General features: G+C 38.1%; 1 pseudogene; it reads right to left on the bottom strand.

The window, feature by feature from the left end:
- Nucleotides 1–9406: 9406 nt before the first annotated feature.
- On the bottom strand, nucleotides 9407–10769 carry LOC143648097 (E3 ubiquitin-protein ligase Mdm2 pseudogene; annotated as a pseudogene).
- Between the last annotated feature and the right edge of the window lie 1267 nt (nucleotides 10770–12036).

Genomic DNA, 12036 nt, shown 5'->3' with positions numbered 1-12036 from the left:
AAGAGTGGACAATAAAAATCAGGAGAAATGAGGTAGAAAATGAAGGCAGACTGTGGATGGGGAGTTTGGCCATTATCCAAGGAATGGGGGTACATTGCTAGGTCTTAAGCAGGGGAGTTACTTGCTCAGATTTGAACTTACCTCATAGAGAGCTCTCTCCCATGAGAACTGATGATGCACTAGGCCAGAGGTGACAAACTGGTGGCCCGGATTTTTACTTTGGTCCAGATTTTGTTATTTAAAAAGGTTGCCGACACAAGCACATGGAGCAACTGGAGCTCAGTAGGAAAACTGTTCGGCAGTATCTTTTAAAACTAAGACACCGAACCTTTGACCCAGTCATTCTACTCTTGGAAATATACCCAACAGAAATGTTGACACATGCTCACTAGAAGACAGAATGGAGAATATTTATAGCATAACTATTATAGGTCCAAACTGGGAGCCTCATATCTGTATCCAGGAGGTCAGATGAATAAATAGTGGTATATACACACACTGGATGACTATCAGCAATGAGAATGAGCCATTTACAACTACAAGCGACATGAATGAATCTCACAAGCACAATGCTGAGGAAGAGAAGCCAGACCCCAAAGAGTACATAATAGTATGATTCCATTCATATAATGTACAAAAACAGGCAAAACTTAACTCTTCCATTACAGGTTGGAATAGTCGTTCCTGGTGGTGGTAGTGGGAGGTGGGATACTGGCTGGAAAAGAGCACAAGGGCACTTTGGGGACTATATACATACTGTCATACATATCATTTCCTTGTTATCGCATCCAAGTGTAGTCTAGTTTTAGTTTGTGGGTTAAAGTTGTTGATATTGCCACATGATTTTGCATGGTCTTCCTGCTGCTTTTATCATATCTTCTCATTTCAAAACACTCTTTGCTCGTTCAGAGACATTAGGCTATGTGATCAGCTCAGTCTGTATTCTGAACTGTGCGTGAAATACCGTAAATGGAGGTTCTGTCCGGAAACGGCTTTCTTATTTACTGACCTGTTGGCTTGGCCAGCAAAGTTGTTCTAGCCATAATAGCTCCAAATGGGATGAGAAAGCTCAGACTTGTCAATTAGTCTGTTTTACTTGTGTGTGCCTTATATACATTCAGGTTTTTGGGAAAGGTAATGTGGAAATTCCAGCTTTCTGTCTCATCTCTGAGTCTAAAAAGGAGAAGAGAATTGCCTCTTGAGGTTCAGCACTAGACAGATCAAAGATGTGGAGGAGGCAAGGAGATCAAAGAGTTGAGTTTTTCTCTGTTTCCCTTGGACTTTTCTAGCACAGACCCATTAATCCAGTGTATATTTTTTCATGGGAGTGAGATGAAAAGAATGAGTTAGATAAAATCCTTTGTTAACTCTCATGTGCTTGCCTCCCACATTGCAGCAGATGCCTCTCTTTAATATCCTCCCATATTACTTTTTTGAAAAAAAGTTTAAATAGCACACATACCATCATTATTTATGTTACTTATTAACAATATATTGTGCATCATACACTCATCATCCAATCCTGGAACTAGGACTTTGACAGTCATCAAGATCAACCTGGGTCCTTTCAAAATACTTTGCACACATGTAATTATCTATAATATTTATAGATATTTGTATAGTTATGTCCCAGGAGAACACAGACTGGGGATGTTTGTTTCACCACTTCACCACCAGATTTCATCTTCAAATTAGCAAAGTGTCTGACACATATAAAGTCATTAATATATATTTTGAATAATTGTTGATGCTCTGGTTCTAACAGATTCACTAGATGGAAGGGCTGTGAGATTTCATGACAGGGTACCTGGAGGGGCTTAGGTTAATGTGCCAACTGCAGCCAGTCGCCAGCTAAAAGTTACCAGCTGTTTTTCCCTTTGTTTCATGGTAAACGTTCATTTCAAAAAATCCAGTCAATATCTGCTAAGGGTCTTGCATCTAGAATATATAAAGAACTTACAACCCAAAATAAAAAGTCAAATAACCCAATTTTAAAAATGGGAAAGGATCTGAGTGACCATTTCTCCAAAGAAAGATATACAAATGGCCAATAAGCACATAAAAAGATGCTCAACGTCGTTATTCATTAAAGGAACGCAAATCAAAATCACAATGAGATACCACTTCACACCCACTGGACTGGCTTTAATAAAAAAGATGACAATAACAAGCGTGGGGAGAATGTGGAGAAATTGCGTCCTCATACATGGCTAATGGAGAATGTAAGATGGTGCAGCCACTTTGGAAAACAGCCTGATAGTTCCTCAAAAGTTAAACCATAGTTACCAAATGATCCAGCAATTCCAAACTCACATATATACCTAAAAGAAATGAAAACATATGTCTACACAAATACTTATACAGAAATGTTCATAGCACCATTTTTCATAATAGCCTCAGAGTGGAAATGCCGAAATGTCTGTTGGCTGATGAATGGATATTCAAAATATTATATATCCATACAATGAAGTATTATTCAGCCATTAAAAGAAATGAAGTATTGATATATGAAGCTACAACATGAATGAACCTTAAAAACATTATGCTAGCTATCATCAACTGTAACAGATGTTCCACACCAATGCAAAGTGTTAATAATAGGGTGGTATATGGGAGTCCTATATTTTATGCATGATCATTTTGGAACCCCACAACTTCTCTAATAAAGAAACAAAACAAAACAAAACAAAAACATAATGCTAAGTGAAGGAAGCCAGACCCAAATGGCCATATATTGTATGGTTCCATTTATATGAAATGTCCAAAATAGGCCAAGCCATAGACAAAGAACATAGATGAGTGGTTGGGCAGTAGAGGACGTAGGGGAGAAAGTGGAAAGCAGTGGCTAATGGGTATAGATTTCTTTGTGAAATGATGAAAATATTGTGAAATTTGTAGTAATGGTTGTAAAAACTAAAAAACCTGTAAAAACTTAAAACCATTGCATTGTATGCTTTAAATTGGTAAATTATATGTTATGTAAATTATATCTAAGTAAAGCCGTTAAAAAAAAAACAGTATTTCTTATTTGAACTAAGTAGAGGGAAAAAAGGAAAGGTTTTGCACTTCTTCTGGACCACCCCATTATTTTGGTGGGGGCCTGGACTAGCCTTAGAGTCTTCTGGAAAGGACAGAGCTGGCCAGAGGAGGGCATCAACTGAGACAGGGAGGAGTTCTTCATTTCCTCTGAGCCTTCTCATCCTTAAGTATGAGCCATCCTTTGCCCAATTTATTTAAGCTGGAGGAGAAAGCATGTACAAAGTAGAGTTTCTTCTTTCTAAAACGATATGGAACAGTATCCTTTAGTTTGTCACTTTAGATCCTAAGGGATGAGAAAAAGTTATCTGCTACTTTACAGTTATCATATATTTTTCTTGAGGCAAGAAGAAAAGATAGAAGGGACTTGGTTAAACTGTTTGTATCACCTGCCAGTGGTGACACAACAGTGTCTTGGAGAGCAAGGGAAGGAGGAAACTTTTTCCACTACTGTGTAAGCTTGCGTGTAAAAAATAATGTTTTTCTACCTAATCTGATATATTGATTGGGAGAGTGATATAATTTATATTTTTCCAAAGAGGAACATATTACGTTAAAAAGATTTTTTAGGGGGGGTGCATAGTCTGGGAATCAAACCCTGGTCTCCTGTATGGAAAGTGAGCATTCTACTACTGAACCACCCGTGCACCCTAGAATATATTGCATTTTTTATGAGTAAGGTAGTACTTTCCCAGCAGGTATTACTCTTATTCTGGTGGAAGAAATGCAATATTCTTTTATTTGCTGAACCATTTTTTAAAAAGTACTAGCTCTACCATATTCTTTTCAGTAATAAATATTTTAACTTTTAAAAAATGCTTTATTTGAAATAATTTCATACTCACAGGAGAGCAAAAATAATATAAACTCTGTGCAAAGAACTCCAACTTACCCCTACTCCATCCCACTCCTAAATAATTTTTGATCCATTTGGAGATCCTATGCACTGGATTGACTTAATTTCAGTCCATCAACAAATTCTTCCTTGTATTCCAGAAGAGTACTTTTTCACTGGAATTTAAAACCTCAGTGCTGGCCTTTCGTTCTTGGGGCTAGGAAAAGAAGATGTTAACACCTGTCAATTTTCCTTACTAATTCACCCTGTTCCTTAAAAAGTAATCAAGCAATATATAAGTATAAAAAGGTACAACTTCCCTCTAATACCATCCACTGGAAGATAACCACTGTTAACATTTGGTGTACATCTTTCTAGGCTTTTCTCTAAGCATATATGAACATATCCATATGCATACATTGGACTCTAAAGGACGTAGGTTTATGCGCTGAATCCACTTCATGTGTGACCTCGCATGAATTACTTAATATATTCTCTAAGGTTTATTTTTAAAAAATCACTGAAGTAGAAATATCGGACAGCTGCCTTATAGTGTTCCAGGATGAAATAAAGTTATTAACATTGTGCCTGGCATTAAGTTCTCAGCAAATATTTAACAGTGGTGTTATTATTATTCATAGAAATGGTTAATGAGTAACATTAGCCCATAACCTTTTTCACTTACCAAAGTATCAATCCTCTTGATGTATTATGTTCTTTTTGTGTGTGTGTGTGTAACAGGTTTATGAGGTATAACGTACATACTCACTTGTTTGAACTGTAAAAGTAAATGATGTTTAACAAATTTACAGCATTGTGCAACCATCGCCACAATCCAGTTTTAGAATATTTCTATCATCTAGAAATGCTCCCTCCTTCCCATCTGCAGTCAGTCCTGGTCATACATTTAGTCCCAGGCAACAACTGATCTGCTTTTCGTTACTATAGCATAAAAACTTCACTTTTCAGAAACACTGTTAAGAGAATGAAGAGAAGCCAAAGGCTGGGAGAAAGAAAATATTTGCAAAGACTATTATCTGATAAAAGACTTGGATCGAGAATATATACCACACTCAGAACTCTATAACAAGTAAATATATAGCTCAATAAAAAGGGAAAAAAGACTTGAATAAGATACATTACTGAAGGAGACATAAGGATGGCAATGAAGGACATGAAAACCTGCTCAATATAAGTAGTCATTTTTTACGGGAAATGCAAATTACCCTAAAAATACCCCAAGTTTTTGTTATCATGGTAGTTAGTTCTGTAAAGTCACCCATGAACACTGAGTCAGTGCTCCTAGGGGAGATAGAGGACTCAATTCCTGAGAGTCTCCTTTAATGTACACTGTTGATTCAATAACAGTGAACTGACAGCCAACTAACAGACATGTATTTTCTCCATAAGGCACATCACAACCTTCTTGTGCTTAGGAACACTAGACAGCACTTCAGCACTACACTTGGGGGGCCATATTAAACAGTGAAATCAACAATAAAAAAGATAAATGCAAAAAACATGACATAGGGCGGGCCGCGGTGGCTCAGCGGGCAAAGTGTTTGCCTGCTATGCCGGAGGACCTCGGTTCGATTCCCGGCCCCAGCCCATGTAACAAAAACAAAAAAACAAAATACAATAAAAACAAGAAAATGTTTAAAGATGTTTCCCTTTCTTCCTTCCTTCCTTCCTTCTATCCTTCCTTCCTTCTCTCTGTCTTTAAAAAAAAAAAAAAAAAAAAAAAAAACATGACATAAATATATTACAAAAAGAACACTTGTTTATAGTATCAGAACTGAAACAAGAAGGCAGAGTGGGGCCCTGTTCTAACTCAGCTGGGAACATGTGTCTCAGGAGACTCAAATTTTTCACTGTTCTGCACATATCTGAGAAAGACTGTGACAGCATCTACTGATTTTGGAGTTACAAATTAATTGTAGTGAGCAGGCGTATTTGCAAGTACGGAAACTGCAAATGATGAGATCAACTGTACCACTAACACCTATTAGAATGGCCAAAATGAAAGACTAGCTGAAAAAGTATTAGTGAGGGCATGGAGGAACTGGAACTCTCAGACACTTCTGGTAGGAACGTAAACAACCAATGAAAAGAAAAGATTGGCAGTTTTTTAAAAAAGTTTTCTTTTCTTTTTTTAAGGTAAGAGAGCTGTACCTTCAAAATCAATCATCAACATCATAAAAGATGAAGAAAGGCTGTCGAAAGTCTCCAGATTAATGGAGGCTTGTGCTGGTTTGAAGATACTATGTACCCCAGAAAAGATGAACTCTGGCATGGCAGGCAAGAATTCTGCCACTGAGCCACCATCACACCACCCAAGCCATGCTCTTTTTTTTTATGGTTAATTGATTTTTTTATATTCATCATCTTGATCATTTCTTAGAACATTTGCATCAATTCAGAAAAAGAAATAAAAAGACAACAGAAAAAAATTGATACATACCATACCCCTTGCCCTTCCCTTTCATTGATCACTAGCATTTCAATCTACTAAATTTATTTTAACATTTGTTCCCCCTATTATTTATTTATTTTTAATCCATAATGTTCTACTCGTCTGTCGATAAGGTAGATAAAAGGAGCATCAGACACAAGGTTTTCACAATCACAGTCTCATTGTGAAAGCTATATCATTATACAATCATCTTCAAGAAACATGGCTACTGGAGCACAGCTCTACATTTTCAAGGCCATGCTCTTTTAACCCAATCTCATGGGGACAGATCTATTGTTCAGTGAGATCTCTTGATTAGTTAGTTTCCATGGAGATGTGATTCCATGGAGATGTGACCTCACTCATTCAAGGTGGGTCTTTTTTTTTTTTTCCACATGGGCAGCCACCAGGAATCTGGGTCTCCTGCACTGCAGGTGAGTGCAGAACTCTGCCACTGAGCCACTGTCGCACCACCCTGCAGGTGGGTCTTAATCCACTTACTGGAGTCCTTTAAGAGGAGATGTTTTGGAGAAAGCACAGATACTCGGAGACAGAAAAATGCCCTGGGAGATGCTAAACTAAGAGATAAAATCCAGCATTTGCCCTGAAGACACTAAGAGAAGACTCACAGGACACAGAGAGAAAGCCACTGGAATCTGAAAGCAAAGAACTGGGAGCAAGGACCAACAGATGCCAGCCACATGCCTTCGCAGCTGACAGAGGTGTTCCAGAAGCCTGCAGCCTTTCTTCAGAGTCCAAGTATCATCTTGTTGATGCCTGAATGTGGACATTATCATGGCCTTAGAACTGTAAATTTGTAACCTAATAAATTCCCTCTGTAAAAGCCAATCCATTTCTAGTATATTGCATTTCCACAGCTTTAGCAAACCAAAACAAGGCTGAAGAGACATGACAATTAAATGCAATTCCTTATCCTGGACTGGATCTTGTACCAAAGAGGAAAAACGCTGCTAGGACGTTACTGAGTCAATTGAAAAAACTGGAACGCAAATGTTATATTAGATTAAAATATTATATCAGCATTAATCCTAATGTAATCGATAAATATTCATCTCTCTCTAATACACACAGGAGAGAGATAGAAAATATGATAGAACAAACAAGGTAAAATGTTAAAATAGGTGAATCCAAGTAAAGGACATTGGGTGCTCTTTACACAAGTTTTATTTTTTGCAACCTTTTTGTAAATTTGAAATTATTTCAAAATTAAAACTTTTTAAAAAGCTAATAAAAGGTTTATTTAGAGATTAATTTTTAGACATAGTACTAAGTCTGAAAATTTTAGGTCTTAATAAAGTTTGCTTCACCCATAACAATTAGAAGATTAATTTTTAACTTACTGATTTTGCCTATTCAGAAGGACTTGGTGTAACAAGAAGACCAAAATAAACACATTTTTAGTTCTGATAATATTAACAGTGCTGCCTTTAAACATAATTTAACATTTGCATTTTAAAATGTGCATAAATGTCTTTTTTAACAAGTTAGAAAAAAACACAGCAAACTAGCTCAAATGACGGTTTATATATCACTTCACATACACACACACACAGAGAACACAAGAATACTTGTATGTTCAACTATGTTAAAATGCAATCGCGAATAGACCCCATCATTTCATTTGTTTTTAGCTACCCTGGATCATAAAATGGGCTGCCACTATAGGACAAGTTCAGGCTTCCGATGATACTGAATGATATGATGGCTACAAAATTTGTGCATATGAAGTAACTGTCTGAGTTTAATTCTTGTCATGCAGTCACTGAGACAAATACTTCAGACTCGACTTACTTCATTCTGAATACTGACATCCCCTAGTCCTGGTGGAAATATTGGCAGTCTACTCTTTGATTTATCAATCCCTGTACTTGATGGCCATCATCGTTATTTTCATTTAATAGAAAAAGGTGGGCTAAGTGAAGGACAGGTCCTGTTTCAGTTCTCATTAAATTGCTTCTCCCTGTCTCTTCTATCTCTTTTGGGAACCAAGTGGGCCAGTCCTATTTTCGCCTTGCATTTCAGTGCTGTCTTCTTGGGTGTACCTATCTTGAGAGGAATCTGCTTTGTGTTGGTTGCCCTCTGTGCTGGTTTGAAAGGATGTGTGGATCCTAGAAAAGCCATGTTTTAGTCAAAATCCCATTTTGTAAAGGTAGAATAATCCCTATTCAATGCTGTATGTATGGAACTGTAATCAGATCATCTCCTTGGAGGTGTGATTTAATCAAGAGCGGTTGTTAAATTGGATTAAGTGACGACATGTCCCCACCCATTTAAGTGGGTCTTGATAAATTTCTGGAGTCCTTTAAAAGAGGAAACATTTTGGAGAATGAAAGAGATTCAGAGAGAGCAGAGAATGCTGCCACACCACGAAGCAGGGAGTCCATGAGCCAGAGAACTTTGGAGATGAAGAAGGAAAATGCCTCCCCAGGAGCTTCATGAAACCAGAAGCCAGGAGAGAAAGGTAGCAGATGACATCATGTTCGCCATGTGCCCTTCCAGCTGAGAGAGAAACTGTGACTGTGTTCCCCATGTGCCCTCTCACTTGAGAGAGAAACCCTGAACTTCATCAGCCTTCTTGAACCAAGGTATCTTTCCCTGGATGCCTTTGATTGGGCATATCTATAGACTTGTTTTAATTGGGAGATTTTCTTGGCCTTAGAACTGTAAACTAGCAACTTACTAAATTCCCCCTTTTAAAAGCCATTCCTTTTCTGGTATATTGCATTCCAGCAGCTAGCAAACTAGAACACCCTCAGTAACTGACCTTGGGTTCCTTGCTTCTGCCACACACCTCTGGTCACTGCTGATATTCCTTTGAGTTGCTGACCAAGTTTTGGTCTTCAATAGAAAGTTCAGTTCTCCAAACCCAGTCATGCTTAGGTTAAAAATGACATAGAAGCTATGGATGAAGGGCTTACAAAGTTCATTCTCTAAATCCTATGAAGAGGAGTTGCTATATTCTTCTGCTCTGAACAAGAAATGGTTTAACAAAAGCTCAAATTGCTGCTTGCAATGGTGTATTTTCTGCCAGTCTTGGTCTGGATTGAGAACCATCTGTAACCCTGTCCTGATTTTCTCCAGGATGAATCCCATCCCCACCTTTTTCACGTGGATGGTCCAGGATATGCTTGAACAGGTTGACAGCAGCCACGGTCTTGCTGGAGTCTTTTTCTTCTTCCACTGTTATACTTGAAACAAGTCTTGAATTAGAGAATGGGATAAGTTGATGGCTGAGAATAGTTCCTCACTTTCTTGGAACTGGGAGGCTTGTGTGATTTTATCATTTTCTTCAACACTTGGCTCTTTAGAATCAGTCACTGTCATTTTTTTTGCAATCAGGAACATGAAAGCCCTTTTCTACATGTGTTGAGTTCTGTAGTTTGGCTCTCTCAGATATTTTCCCTTTATCCTTTCCTTTATCATCAGGAAGCCAGTTCTCATGAAGGGCCCAACATCTGTTGCCATATGGTGGAAGAGGGGGATGCATTTCATTGTATGAAGTGCATTTCCAATAGTCAGCTTAGGAAATTTCAGGCTCTCCAAATGAATCTGTATCACTCTCCCCTGCCTGATACACAGTGACTCAATATATCAGTCTTCATCTTCATTTGAGAGTTCTCGTCCTTCTTCCCTAAGGCTGTAATCTTCTGTGTTGAGAGATTCAAGTTCAAATTTTACATGAATTGATCTAAAACTGAATCCTGATCCAATCGACCATGAAAATGTTCACTTATAACAACATCAAAATCTGGATTTGACAGTCGCTGTCGATTCACTGCTACTGCTTCTTTCACAATATATCCCTCTTATTACAAACAAAGCCACGCTTTCATCACAGGAAAGAGAAATGCTATTAGATTTGTGGGGCTTTCTTTGGCTTTCTTTGTTGTTCACTAGCTAATTCATCTGAATTTTCTTCTGTCTCACTAACTGCTCTCCTTCTAGATGAGGTAGCTGGTCTAGAAATCGAAGTTGAGGATGAAGGTTTCTCTTCCTGCAGCCCTTGCACAGGGTCCTTTTGATCACTGCTAGCTTCAAGGTGACACCTGTTTTCACTCACAGATGTGCCTGAATCTGATGGCTCCTGCTCATTGACTACTTCCAAGTTTCTGTAGATCATCTATATATTTTCCTGTGCTCTTTCACAGACAAGTTTGGCACTCCAAGAAAATCCCTTAGGAGATCAATCGAACAATATACAATATGTTGTTTCTTCTCATCATATAATCATTTAGCCATAATATACCGGCCAAGATAAACTATAATCTCTTTTGTTGTGTATCTGCCTTTCTTGTTAGTGCACCAACAGACTAACAACTTCAACAGCAATGGCTTTGGTCTAATCAGGATCTCTTGTTCTGAAGCAGAAATCTGTGAGGTGCTTATAGCACCATCAGTAGATACAGATATGTTGGTGTTGCACATTTGTCATGCGGAATTTTTCACACCTGGTGTGGGGTCTCTTTAGGCTCCCTTATACTATTCATAGGAAGTGCAGAAGCCAGATGCCCTGGGTCTTAGAGTAACCAAGAAATCAGGATTTAAGGGATGATTTTGATTACTGAATTGTTACATAGGTCTTCCTTTTTGCTTTCTGGCATATTGGAGTAGACAGGGAAATACCTGAAATCTCTGAATTGTAATCCTGCTGCCTTGATCCCTGATCATGATTGCATAGCCCTTATTTTCTGCCCCCATGATCGTAAAAACCTTGTGACTAATCTTCATCTGTACCTAGTTATCCAGTTTTTCAACTTTACAGTCCTGTGATCACTAAAGACAGCCCTTAATGTTTGTTAATGAAGGGTCTTGGGTCTGCCTGGAACTAACACACCCCAAGTCCAAAATTATCTTGATGACTGAGACCAGATTTAACCTAAGTGGGCCCACCTGACATGCACAGTAGCTTGGACTTTAGCCTACAAGTCACCTATACCTCATTCTGCCATTCTCTTTCATACATTCTGTGATAAGCATATAATCAATCTTAGCATGCTCAATAATTAGATCACCTCTAATTACATCATCTGGGGTCACTGTGCTCTTTATCCTAAACCCTGCCCACCTTTTCTCTAATAAAACTACCCAAATTACTGCAATTTGGGGAGACAAATTTTGGGCTGCGAGGCCATCTGCTCTCCTACTATGTGCCTAGTAGCCTACTAATAAATTCTTCCTCTCTTTGAACCCCCCGTGTCTCAGAAATTGGTTATTGAGCACATCAGGCAGAAGAATCCACCTGCCTTTGTCCGGTAACAACAGCCATTCCACTCCAGCGGCCCAGACCACTTGGGCGCACAGCACCAGGTCTGGAGACTGAGAGTCCTGGCGTCAATAGCGTTGGAACCTTAGTCAGGGGGCTTAGGGCTGCCTCTCTGGTTGGGCTTTTTGCTCCATCCCCCTTTCCAACATAGAAGAATTTTTTTTTTTAATTTATTTATTTATTAATTAAGAAAATTAACAACAAACAAAACCATTAACATATGATCATTTTGTTCTACATATATAATCAGTAATTCACAATATCATCACATAGTTGCATATTCATCATTTCTTAGAATATTTGCATCAATTCAGTAAAAGAAATAAAGACAACAGAAAAAGAAATAAAACGAAAACAGAAAAAAAAAGATTATACATACCATACCCCTTACCCCTCGCTTTCATTGATCACTAGCATTTCAAACTAAAT

The sequence above is a fragment of the Tamandua tetradactyla genome, chromosome 10, assembly GCF_023851605.1.
Source record: "Tamandua tetradactyla isolate mTamTet1 chromosome 10, mTamTet1.pri, whole genome shotgun sequence".
Classification (NCBI taxonomy): domain Eukaryota; kingdom Metazoa; phylum Chordata; class Mammalia; order Pilosa; family Myrmecophagidae; genus Tamandua; species Tamandua tetradactyla.
The sequence above is the reverse complement of the archived record's forward strand: the minus strand, read 5'-3'. Positions and strand labels throughout refer to the sequence as shown.